Consider the following 13,808-nt stretch of genomic DNA (forward strand, 5'->3'; position numbering starts at 1 on the left):
AATATAAACGTCAAGAGAAGATACTTGAAAGAATATTATGTGAAAATCAAAAAGGAGCAATAAATGATCGTTGTGACGCGATAAAAATAATATCCAATTCCAGAAGAAAGGCGCTTACGAAATAAACGAAATTATTCGACACTTTTTACAGCTTTCATCAAAGTAATACAGAGATTTGTGTACGTCGAATAATTAGAGCTTTCGTTGAACTTTTCTCGTGAAGATTGAAAGTATGCCAGAGGCGAGGAACGGATGCAGCATCAGCGAAATTAAAAAGGGAAACCGCGATTTACAGCTTCCAAGCGTGTGGACAAAACGTGGGATTTCGTGGCTCGTAAAGAGGAACGTAGCCGCTTTCCCAGCGGGCTTTATATCATTCTGAAATGAAGTCGGTTTAATCGTGAGCCGTGCCAGTAATATCGGACTTCCGTTTCTCCAGGAATCGTGAATCGTCATGGATTTTACTGCTTGGATCCTAATTCGTTGGAACGCAGATGACAAGGGACTGGCTGACGAAGTATTTTGAGATCGTAAAGCCCATCACGACGGTCTCAGGTTGATTTCATGAGTGGTCAAAACTCCACTAACACAATATTTCATTGTATATCATTTAATTAAGGGATTCGTCGCGAAAACATTATTCATTTTCTTTAACTATGAAACTTTAGAAAACGCAACCCTTTCAAATTTGCATATTACAAAATTTTACTTCAAATAAATTTCTATGATTTTGAGTTAAATGAAAATTTAAGAAAATTCAATTATATTAAATTTGAAATACTTTGTTAAAATAAAAATTTTGAGATCTGCTATTTTACTCTCCGCTTGCTGTAATGTTAATTTCAAAGTGAGTACTAAAAAAATGACACGAAAGAGGTGGTCCAAGAGGTGGCGTTGAATATTTCAAAGCATCTAACGACATCGCTCAACGAGAAGAGCTACATTTACGTCGTTGTTGTATAAATATTAAACGACGTCGTGGAAGGTGGTCGCAAGCTTTGGAAATTACGAAAATTCACGGAAGCATTCTCGGGAATGGGAGAGAGGTTCGAAGGGAAGACGAGAGAGACGGGCCAGCCAGAAACGACGACGTCGGTATTTCGGAAGGAGACGCGAAGCAGTCGGAAACGCGACGACGAATGGACATTTTTCATTGCACAAAAAGCCGGAAGCGAAAGGGTTGCAAACTCGAAAAAAATGGAATCGCGTCCTCCTGCGATCCAAGGGAAATCCCGAATTTATACCGCTTATTCAAATTTAGTAATTAATTTAATGATATAGTTTGCTATTATTATTCGCAGTGCAACAAGCTATTAGCTGATAGCGAGGAATTTCGAGCTTCCAAAGTTTAGAGGGAGACTTAAGGGTATCAAATTCTCGATTAAATCGCCAAGTTTCGTATCGAGGTATTTTCATTTTCGAAAATGGCAACGAAGTCACGGACGCGCGAGAATCCCAAGTTCACTAGGCAAAAGTTTCCTGAAAGTTTAACAATTGTCGAGCGAAAAGGGGGCAAGTTTGAAATACAGTGGCGGCCGGAAATGCAATACGGGACGGAAGAGCGGGAAAAACGGTTCGCTGGTGACGGTCGTAAATTTTTATTAGAGATAAAAGCACGCGAAACAAAGAGAGTCTATGGAATAATAAAAGGCCCTTTTTCAAAACGAAGATCACGAATGATTTGTATACGGTTCATTTTTGTACATTCAAATGAATGAAAATTTTTCAAAAAATACTACTTTTTTCTCAAAGGAATATGAAGCCTGGTTGTCTGGGAACTTCAGTTTATCGAAGAGTAAAATATTCTACATGTGCACATATATCCGTGCGAGTTTCTACGGATTTTCAGGTCAACAAGAAAAAGTAGAGAGCATATGAAAATGAGGAAGGCATAGGTTTCCCTGAAGAAAGAACGGAAAGCTTCGTTCTAGCGGAAGCCGTTGTTTCGAAAGACGCGAACTTAAAAAGAGCGAAGCGAGAAAACTCGCTCGTCAAGGCGGCAAGAAACAAAAGGTGGCAAACAATGCGATTGTTGGCGTGTTGGAAAACGCCGCCGCCACTTTTCTTTTGTTCAAAGTGAAATTCCGAAGTGGCTGAGGCTACCAACCATCCAGTTCACCGAGAATCTTCGGCGGACAGACAAATCTGAAGCACAATCCAAGATCTAAACCAGGGGCAGTAAAAGTTTTGTGATCATTGACTCCTAAAAATTTGTTAATTCTCTTATCGACCCCTCTATAAAGAAATATTAAAAAAGAAAAAAAATTACACATAGCTTATGCGAAATGCGCATAAAAATGACGTCGCGTCAGCTAAAGTTTACTTACTATATTGTAATTACAAATGGCATTGGGTAATTACGAATAGCATTGGTATTCAACGACCCCTAATCGATCCCCTAGATCGGTTCGACCCCTAATTATATTATATCGACCCCCTAGATCGGATCGATCTCTAATTATATTATATCGACCCCCTAGATCGGATCGACCTCTAATTATATTATATCGACCCTCTAGATCGGATCGACCTCTAATTATATTATATCGACCTCCTAGATCGGATCGACCCCTAATTATATTATATCGACCCCCTAGATCGGATCGACCCCTAATTATATTATATCGACCCCCAGGGGTTTGATGATCCCTGATCTAAACGATTCTTTCCTACGTAATATATTAATAATTTCGCGTACCAGATTATCAGCTCTTTAATGACAAAATGCTACTCGACCCGAGGAGGAAATTCAGCTTAGATCGTCGGTTTTTCGAGACAGTCGAATCGCAATACTTAGCCACTCAACATTTTTCTATTCGCCACAACGCGAATGACGGAAACAACCACTGTCACAGAGATAAATCTTTCACGCAGTGACAAAGAAAAATCACTTTGGAATAGAACAGTGAAAATAGCGAAGGGTGAACAGGTTGGGACGACATTTGCGTACGAAGATTGACATATTTCAGGAATTTACCTGAGAAGGACGCTTGAATAAAATGACAAACTTTAATCCGTCCATAATTCACGATTATCCAAAGGAAAAGAAAATATAAGAAAAAGGGTTAAAATCGATTTTAGAAATTTAAAATAAAAATAATTGAAAATCCTCTCCGAGTTAAACGTTTGATACGCAATCGGCAAAGAGATACACGAAGAGGGTAGCTGAAATCGCGGAAAAGCTGATTCAAAGAGACAATAACCATCCTTAGAAGTAGCGAAAACAGCGAAACGCTCGATTAGCGGGAAGCAAAAGTCGTAAAAGAGGTAAAGCCAAGGCACGTGGGTAAAGGGAGCTGGGTTTCGATACAAGGCGAACGAAGAATGGTTCTATTCGATGCAAAAGAAGCACAGACGGCAGAACGAATAAAGGAAGTTCAGCGAAATCTAAGACTCGTGTACCCGGCTCGCTCCTTTTGCCCCATGAATTTTCGTAAAAGCCTCGAATTGCCTCAAGACGAGGATCGTACGGATAAAAGGCCATTTCAATCGTCTATTCTCCTGTTCTATCTACCTTGCTTCTATTCCGACGTCGCGATCTTCTCATACGTTTCCTTCTTCTTCGGCTGTCTGCTAGCCGAAATGCTCAACGAGTAGGAAGATTTTTCAATCTAACGCTTACCAGCAGCTGTTACCACCAAATTCTGCTTTTAGTTACGTCGAGGAACGAATCTTGGTATAACGATCACTGTTTCAAATTCCTTTCGAGAATTTATGACGCACCGGTTCGATAAATTGTAATTTCATATTTAGAAAATTCATAGAATTGTATATTCATTTGAGAGAGGATTGATTCATTTATTTTATTCAGAATCGAATTTTCAAAGTAATCTCTCTTTAATAAGAATAATTAGCAAACAATCTTTGCACCTCTCCATCCATTTCTGAAAATATATATTCGAGTACTTTATTACTGAAATTCAAGGACGAAAGAATAATTAATCAGATTCGTCATTAAGATTTCAAGGTTTCATACTTATCTTTTTTTCTCCCTTTCATTAGGGTTGAACAAGCGAATAATGAGTTATACAATCTATAAATAAACCTCTACAATTTTTATTTTATCTCATCTGCAATCACATGCAATATTGTAAATATTCTGTCGAGTAAAAATGCATTAGAAAATATACGAAGTATGAACGTTTTGAAATTCGGTGGATCCTGTGATATATCGTTTGAAGAGTTATTAAAGCGGAAGATGAGAGATCCAAGACATTCTTAAAGAAAATGAAACGGTCCTTGATTATCCCTTGCGGTGAATCTCAAGCAGATTTATCGTCAAGCTGTCCGGGATTCTAAATTCTTGCAAAGAGATATTTGTGGAAAGATTAATGCAAAGTTTCAGAGGAATCAGATATTTTCAGAGATCCTTTAGAAAGTTTCTCTGTACTATTAAAACCATCTGTTTACACACAGTAAGAAACAAAATTCCAGAAATTCATTTATACGCTTCTGAGTAATTTTATGGCAAAATCAATTTCATTCGATTTACAAGAAGAATATGCTGCTTCTAATATAGAAAACAAAATTTCTTTTTCGAAATAAAGTCCACGAGTCTTCGATCGTAGTTTAAGTATTAAATTAATCAGAGGAAAACGAGCAAAACAACCAACAAATATTTTCAGAATTGAAAATACCTATGAGATTTCTGCAATATTTTAACAAAAACGAACAGGGGCTCCCAGTCGTAAGGACGCGAACCAGCTTTCAGCTGCATTTTCATCTGTTTTTTACCGCAGTAAAAACGTTCGATGCAGAACCCCTGTATTTCTTCTCGTTCGATATTGGATGCTTCCGCGAAATATGGGAATCCACTTAAGTAAATTTCTGCATATTTTATGCAAAGTGTTATCGACTTGGGTCCCAATTCAGATTTCACGCTCAAGCTGTATTTCTCTGACACGCTCGTCGTATCCACACTCGTGTTTTTTTTTTTCTCTACCCATCATCTACGTTGGTTCGTATAAAAATTTACACCTGTTCGCATCGATGCCCTTTTTTGTTCGCGAACGATTCAATTTCCCTTGATTGTCGATAAAGTTACGAAAGTGTGAAAAGAAATGGTGGAATTTCAAGGGAGTTTGCTTAACATTTTAACCCTGAACGAATGATTCAATTGCGCATTTAATAAGCAACTGAGAATTTTCAAATACCGAAGGTCTGACGTAATTTGATGACATAAAAGTATCTCAAAATAACACTTATAGTACATCAATTTAAAGTTTAAAGATTAACGAAAATAACTGTATAAATGTTTAATTAATATTCTTAACACAAAATTTTTAGCTTTATAGACGAGGCATTTATATAGTAATTTTTGCCAAATTTTAAGCTTTAAATTGATATATCGCAAGTGTTATTTCGAGATACTTTTATATCATGAAATCATGTCAAACTCCATAGGTTTCGAAATCCACCATTTCGAAGCAACATAGAAAATTAGAAATTCAAATTTCCGAAATAAATTAAAACTGAAAAGTTCAAATACAATTGCCACTGGCTTATCGAACTTATCATCTAAAGAAAGAAAGTTATCTCGTCGAATTCGCCACGGAGCAATCCCTGCAGCAGCAGCTAAAGACAATTAAGTTTCAATTGGCCGCGTTGATGAACTAATTTGCAAGGGACAATAGTTTCGCGCGAAAACGCGAAAATTCCCGTCGCTCTCGGTAAAATTTCGCGGCCACGTTGATCTTGTTAACCCCGTTTTCGGGGACGTGTTCGCAAAGATTGCTACCGCGTCACGGACTGTCCTACGTGCCTATAGGAACAAATGGAAAGGAAAAACAAGGCCGGAAAGCAGAGACGGGAAACGAGGAAGAGCAGCTGGAAAGTTACGGTGGTTTGCCATAAAAAAAAGTACGCGATTTTTACGACCACTTGCGCTAAACGACAAAATGCAATTCTAAGGGCGAGCACCCTGTGAGACATTGTTAAGGAGTCGCTGACTCCGTCTCGAATGAAACCCCCTTTTTCCATTCCTGAAGTAGAAGAAGCCAGAGAACGTTTTAGCTTGGAATTACATTGTTCGCTTTCGCTGTACATCCCCCCATTGCTGTAATTTACCGTAATGAGTCGCGGTGTGCGTACTCCCTCGCTATGTTATTGTTCGAGAGCTGCACGAAGACGGCGCGGTATATTGTTTAGTGCAACGAGGATTCTCGTGAAATTTTTAGCAACAACCCTGGAATTTATGCTATTCGTTGAATTCTCGATCGAACCACGTCGGAGCCCGACTGATTGGAGATTTATTTACACGGTTGGGAAACTGTCCCGACAATTTATTTGCAATTTTGTTGAGACTCTGATTTGTTGCTTTTCTGATTGGACTACTGCATCAGAGATTTTATGTAGAGTTTTACTTTGCCTTGTTTGAAGAGTGCATTTGTTCTTTGTCAATTAAATTTAATTAATAATTGATATATTATTAATAAGATGATTCGTTTTTTAGATTATTTCATTCTTGCAACAATTGTCTGAATTTAATGTAAAATGGAATAGCTTTCCAGAAATAGTAGGTAATCAATATACAGTAACTCACGAAATTGATCATGTAGTAACAATGTCCTATAATTAGAACAAAGATCTATAATTAGTCACTACGTTTTAATTAAATAAAAAGTACAACGATAGAAAGAATTTGATTAATTTCGTGAGTCACTGTATGAATAATTAATATTATGTATTTCTTTTTTATTTATAGCTGAAATTTCATTTCATTTCTTCATTAAATAATACTCGTATGATAATTTATCAAAGTAACTGAACAAACTATACATCCAATATTTTGCACGAGAAAGATCAAAGTTTCAAACTATTTACGTATAAACCAGATTAATATTCCCGCATTCGTTTCGCGTACAAATAACACTCTTCAAACGCGACGAAATTTCGCAGAAAATTATTAACAGGGTATTTATTAATTGCGGACTTACCCGCAAAGCCGGACATGAAATGAAACAGCGTCATTTGCAGGATCCTCCACGGTCTCGTCGTCGTTTCCAAGTTTCCTCACGAAATCCATGGACCACGATTCACAGACGTCCCATTGAATAGCTGCAAAATATTGCAAGTTACTGTATCTCTGTAAATCAGTGCTAAGAAACCCCGCTTCGCCAAGCTTTTGCCTGGCTATTCGCTAATACCGTAAAGTATAGTTAAACCACTGAGATGTTTGCACCTTTGATGCAAAAGCAAATGAATAATTCCTATCACACAGACACGAATACACGATCGTTTTTCTTTAAAAGCAACCGTGGACTGTTGCAATAATTTTCGAATTTAAATGAACACCTGATAGAATAATGGAATTCCTAGGAGGCTATAAAAATTTCTAGAACCCCATAAAGCTATCGTACTGATACAAAAATAATTTACAAAGTATTCTACTTTCTAAGTTTACTCAAAAAATAATTTTTAGTAACGACAGCCTTTCCGCTACGCTTGCTTTACTATGCGCTCCTAACCTAAAATCTGTAGTTTCAAAATTTGATTAACCAGCAAGATGGCTACGACGGCGATTCGTGCACGCGAGAGGAACGATTTTTCTAGTTTACGATGATTCGAGAATGAATCATGGTTAACGTTGGCCATCCTAAGGGTACATCTTCGACGGTTTGCCGAGATAACAACGGGCCAGAAGATTACGAGGGAGTTTCGCAGGACGCAGTAAAGCGAATTCGACGGAGAAACAAGGAAGGATGAAGGAAGTGTGTTGGTCTCTGTGGATCCTCAAGGGCCCTTTTCTCTTGGCTTTATGGTGCCAACGGTGCTTGAGCAACGACTTAGTTTCCGTGTGCATGCACTTGGACTTTGGGAGTATAATTTATCTGACGATTTCGGCTTTTACCATCGTGTAAACCGACGCCCCTCGTTATTTGATTCCGGACGGCAAAGGGAAACGTTTACAGGGATAAGGAAAATTGACGGAAACGTCGTAAATTCTGATTAATTACGACGCACGTCTACCGACTACAGTAATGCTACGAGGTGATATATTTCGAATAATATTTCAGTTTTTCGTTCCTATTTTATATTATTGTCAGAATAACCGTTTATTCATCGTCAGAGAATATAATTTTGTCAAACCACGAGACTTTAGTATTGACATGTTGTCAACATGGTTAGCTTTACAATAAGATATGTGGAAAATCATGAAGTTACAAATAAAAGTGTCAAATTCGAGATAATTACCTTTGAATTGGAGTTACAGATGATACTTGAAGCTAACAAACACTGCACAAACAATAAATAATCTAATAAACTCTTAAAAAATTGTTTAAATAAACGTGGAAATCACTCCCTTCTAATTGCACGAGGGGACGAAACAGCTTCGGTCCCTTCGGACGTCTTCGGCAAGTTCCGCTATTTGAGCTTCGTTCCGACTGATCAGGTGGCGCAGTTGCCTGGAGGATACCGCGCGTAAAGTTCGTACAGTACATCGTGCTCTGTAATTTTCACGTTAAAGTCTAATTATTTTGAATAAATTGTTTATTTTTATACACGGTACGCTTTAAAGGGTCAGTATTATCGGTTAAACATAAAGTGGAGGTAAATTAAAAACAAATAAATGTTTGTGACTACATTCTTTGTGAATGCAACGCGACGTCACGTCGTAGTTTATTGAAAATTCGGAGGAATGCTATAAATCCGTGTTTACAAATACTTAAGAACGACTCTAGTGATGTACGTTATAAACATTTTACCTGAATACGAGACTTTTTCTGTTTTTCGTTTTGTGTCTTTCTCCCCACTTTTCTGTCGTGTTCAGCATAACCATCAGTTCATGAAAATCCATTATGGTGGACATCCTGTCATGCGTGGTCAGAACATCTCTTCAAATATGGTGAGTTTATACAATATTTAAATTCTTGAATTTCTATGTAAAACATAAGATCGTGTCGTATAATTGAATTTTAAAACGTTATGAAATACGACCCTACAAATGTGAACATTTTTACATATCCTTTTCCAAACGAAATATTCTTCCATATAATTAAATATAGAGTATACATTTTTTATGTTCTTGTCTCTCGGTAGAATGATTTGAACAGATAATTTTATAGATAGTTGAAGTTTTATATTTCAAAAATTACACATGTGTAGAGAATTAAATATAATATAAAGAATAATTAAATATTAATTACAATCGAATTTCGTGAATATTTATTATCAAATAAAGCAATGGTAGAATTTCAAGGCTTCTTCCGTGCTAATTAACCTCGATATTAATTAGAATTGAGCAATCAGGAATTATTTCACGAAATTCGATTTTATTGTCGATGACCCGTTTTCCTTTGAACGTACCAACAATGGTAAAATTTTAAATATCAACGCTTTGGTTTTGCTAATAAACCTAGATATTAATATCCATTTCCATAACCTTAAACACTGAATGAATACGAGAATAGAATTTTCCATTTTTTTTTGCTTTTTTTTTAAATAAGTTATAGCAAGAAGAATCTACATACCCTGGTATAGAAGTTGGATAGTTTCTAAATTAATACCATACAACCGGATGTCCGGTTTCTCTCAGACCTTATATTTGTCAAAACTCGATTTTCTATGCACGCAGTAGCGAGTATCAAGTCAGCCCTTAGAATTTCTCGCAAATGTTCACGTCGAAACGCTGACGCAGCGAGATTAATTCTTGATGGTACATACGTCTCCGTGTATCACGGTACGCAAACACATCCAGTTACGTAATTCGAAGTCCGTTTAATTCAGCAATCCTGAATGCTGTTTCTCTGTTTCGCGACTACCAGGAACTTGCAACGATTTCCGTTTCGTATACGCATTTGTAAGCCGGAAGATTCACCGGTACTCCCTTTTCAGACAGCTTTCCTCTCGTCAGAGGTCATCTTGACTTTCCGGTCTCACAGAATGGAAAAACTTAGATTACCGCATTTATCTGCAGCTAGCCTTTATCCTGTTTCCTCGATTCCCTTTTCTCTTCTACTCGGATTCACCTATGTATTTCCAACCATTTTATGAGATTCTTCCGATTCATCTTTCACCTCATATAATGTCTTCTACCTTAAAGGAACTCTTCTTTGCGATCATTTTTAGTCCTTTGCCAAATTTCCTGCTGGAGTTTCTTCGAATTCTTTGTGGCTTTAACCCATTAATTGTCAAATTTTTATTTTTGATATTTTTCGTGTATTAGGGTTGAAAATGGAATTTAGGTTACTTTACTATTATATTTTAAAAAAATAGTTATTTTCCAACATTTTTTATTGGTATCCAATTAGGATTCATGGAATTTCCAGGTACAAAAATTTTGAAAAAACTAAAAGATATAAAAACACAAAAAAACTGATTTTCTATGCCACACAGGAAAGCATTCGACATGTAGTCCTATAACGTAAGCATAAAAAGATAATTTTACCCCATTGGGTTGTAAATTTATATGTCAAATACTTTTTTAAGTTAGGTAACATTGAAACAAAAAATAATTTTGAAAACTAGAATGTTTAACGAATACACATTTTATTTAATATAATCCTATTGCAATTGATAAAATATATATATATATATTCAAATCCCCATTTGGAGATCGCGGTAGCAAATGGGTTAAATTACTAAGAAAACGTTCCGCGACGCTAATTCTGAGAGCAATCTTGCTCAAAAATAACATTTGCTATTTTGCGAAATTACTTCCCATTTCTCGTTTCTAACGCACTATTATCCACACGTATTATAAATATTTTCTTTCGTTGTCTTTACTCTGAAAGCTTCGTGCTTCGATTCCCTCGAATTGTTCTTTCTCTTTGCCAGATATATTTTCTTTTTATGCTATTCTCCATCGTTTGTATCGATATGTATCTATATATACACGTACACATACTCTCGCCTCTTAAAAGATGTTTCTTTTTTACTTTCATGCTTTCTCGTTCCTTCGTATCGTTCATCGTTATCCTGCAGTCACACCAGCTAGAGACATAAAGGAAAGTTTCGAGGATGCCGAGGATTCTTCTTCCTTCGATTCCGTGGATTTCTCTCCTTTCCTTTCAAACTCTTCCGTTTCTTGGCTACCCACAGATTTACGAGCAGCAACTACGTACTTTGGAACGGTAACTCGAAAAAAAGTTTCCTTCTTCGTTCGCTCGGTCGACTCGAAGATGTGTGCTTAAGAAAAGAAAAGAAGAAGAAGCAGCACTTCCAACGAATCATCCTCTCTTGAAATTTTAAGTCAAGGGATGAATATTTTCTCTCATTTTTTCCCATATCTTTATCGTCCTCGAAGAATTCTTTTTACGAACGAGTTTCTTAGGGAAACGTTTAGAAGTCACAGACTTGTAATCTAATATAATAAAGTAAAATTAAAATTTTTCTACTACCGTTTCAAAGTTTCGCCCGAATTTTTCCGGACACTTTGTATATTTAACGCGGCCCTAGGAAAAGGTAAAGTTATTCGAAAAGTGTGAACTTATCGAAGGAAGGGAAAAGTTAGTACCTAGTAGGGGCTTGATAAATAGGGTCGCAAAACGTCCCGACTTTACCCTACTTTCGAGACAAAGAATTCTTCGATGTTCTGTCGTACAAGAGAAGAATTTATATTTGTTAGAGCCTTAATGGCTCGTCATTATTCGTTCGATACCCCGTGAACTGGCAAGCAACTTCTTTCAAAGAGTTCGATGGAAAATGTAGAGCACAGTTTCTTGCGTATCACTCTTCCCTTTTCCTCTCGATCTTTTACTTCCATCGTTCGCATAACTTTCGACTGAATTGCACCGTTAAAGAATCGTGTATAGCATCTGTACTTTCTACGTTTTGCTCGTCATCTTCAATTGCCAGTTCATGATCACTGTCACTCGTTAATCCTTTATAGTTCCATTTACCTCGAGTAACCTTTGGATTAGATTTATTCGATAATTATTTTAATTATAATTTTTTAAACCATATGATGGTAATTTATTGGAAGTCTTAAGTAAGGATATTTGCAATATTAGAATAATAATATTTTATGAAAATTTTCATTGCATAAATGTTGAAAATTATTTTGCGAATCGTAAATGCAGTCACGTATTAATTGGCTTAAGTGAAATGAAATTTCAAGATCCTGAGAAAAGGAATGAAACTTCTTTTATTTAGCCGTTGGCTGGTTGAAATCTCAGATGCAACAGTACTTGTCTGGAATTCTCGCCTCGTTCCCCATGCGAATTGTACTTTTAAGAGTGCATCGGAGATCGTATCGTTGAAACAGCTTAGTTAAGAGTTTGATTGCACGAGAAACGTTTCGTTTTCATGATCTGATAAGTGGTCGTTTTAAACTCTTTTACAGACAGAGACGATACTCTTCGAATAATTTGTGCCAGGCTAATGGATAAAAATTGCTGACGGATTTACAGTGAGATTTCTATCAAGAGATTTCTAAAGATCGATTGAAAATTAATAGAATTATGTCTTCTTCAATTTTCTCTAGTTATCAGAGTTAATTTCGTAATTGAGAAGATTTATAATAGTCAATTGATATTCTTTCTGATCGATTGATTTTCTACCAAAGCGTAGAATTAAATCGAATGGAAGGAATCCCGTCGTTTTACATTTTATTACATCTCGACGATCACATGTTTCTGAAGTAATCACATTAAACGGATCATCGTCCTGAAATCAAGCTATCTCTTAAAAATACCGATACAGACGAATGAAAAATACTGTTCGAAAACATTCTTCACAAGAATTCCTTGGGCTGCAGTAATAGGATTGTTGCAAATTATCGAAAATAAAGGAAGATCGGTTTGAAAATAAAAGTTCTTTATTGAAATTTCATCCGAATGCAATCGATACTTGTTTCTTTCTTGTATAAGGGTACCGTTTGTTGGAAATATATAGCTTGTACATGGAAATTGCATAATAATTCAGTTCATTGAATTCGTTGTAGGGGCATTAAGTGAGAAAGACAAAAACGTTCTATCGATAGGGTAATTCGTATTGTAATTTCTGCAATTATCCTGCGGTTATGATCCGTTCCTTTTTATAGCTTAATGCGTCACTGTTCCAACGTAATTACATAACGGCAATTGCTTGGTAATTTATCGAAGCGGATTAATTTAAAACGGTAAAATGGATTTGAATTTCAATTTTTCAAAAAACAAAGAGCATTCTGAAAAATATAATCACAGCATTTTGTTGAACAAAATAAAATAATAAACTTGGAAATAAAAGCCTTTTAAAATTGATCCACTTTTTAAAATGAAATTGCATATTTTTTTAATCGGAATCAATTTTTTGGAACTTTATCAGAATACAATGTTAAAAGAAAAATCAAGAATTACATTAATATCTGTGGTCTAATAATTATTAATCCGTATAATATCTCGTACACATGTTTGAAAATACCAAGCAATTAAGGTCTGATAACAAATCTCGTATCGTGCATTCCGTCGCCAGATGTTGCTCGACGTATCAAAACATTTCCAAGAATTCATAGCTCGAAGGGGGGGATTATGTTTTGTTTCGAATTTGACATAGCGTAGAGTCGAGCTCGGGAATGTTGACGGCTCGGTTGAGCGTGTTCGAACGTTTCTCCTTGTAACTCATTGTCAGTTTCTCGCGACACGTATCTCAAATCGGACGCGAGACACACACGGCAATCTCTCGAGTTATTTCCTTCAGAAGCCAAAATGTCTGGGTGTGACGTGGTTGCGCTTTGTTCCAGCGATGCAGCCGAATTGCAACCATTCATCTATATGCGCCAACAAGATGCCTTGGACAAGTCTGAAGCGTCGTCGTCGAGCGACTGCTGTGCCTCGCCGTCGGCCAACTTCTGCAACTGATGGTGAGTCCGTTTATTTCTCCTCGGAGAA

At 36.5% G+C, this 13,808-nt stretch overlaps 1 protein-coding gene and 1 long non-coding RNA gene across 6 annotated transcripts in view; one reads left to right on the plus strand and one right to left on the minus strand.

Annotated features, from left to right (window-relative positions):
* LOC117605485 (uncharacterized) overlaps positions 1–8,405 on the minus strand; it is a 43,177-nt gene extending 34,772 nt beyond the window's left edge. The window contains exons 1-2 of the long non-coding RNA XR_004581717.2: positions 8,194–8,405; positions 6,936–7,056 (exon numbers count right to left, since the gene is read on the minus strand). This is a non-coding gene — a long non-coding RNA (uncharacterized LOC117605485). The remainder of the gene's footprint in view (positions 1–6,935; positions 7,057–8,193) is intronic.
* Positions 8,406–8,571: 166 nt separating this feature from the next.
* The window catches only part of Phlpp (PH domain leucine-rich repeat protein phosphatase), a 109,890-nt gene continuing 104,653 nt past the window's right edge, over positions 8,572–13,808 (plus strand). For 4 of the 5 annotated variants that reach the window (XR_004581714.2, XR_004581715.2, XR_004581716.2 and 1 more), the window contains exon 1: positions 13,470–13,780. The gene's annotated coding sequence lies outside the window, so the exon portion shown is untranslated. Of the gene's footprint in view, positions 8,846–13,469; positions 13,781–13,808 lie in introns of those variants that run through there. The other variant, XM_034326871.2, reaches the window with a different exon arrangement.

This window comes from Osmia lignaria, chromosome 3, assembly GCF_051020975.1.
Source record: "Osmia lignaria lignaria isolate PbOS001 chromosome 3, iyOsmLign1, whole genome shotgun sequence".
Taxonomy (NCBI): domain Eukaryota; kingdom Metazoa; phylum Arthropoda; class Insecta; order Hymenoptera; family Megachilidae; genus Osmia; species Osmia lignaria.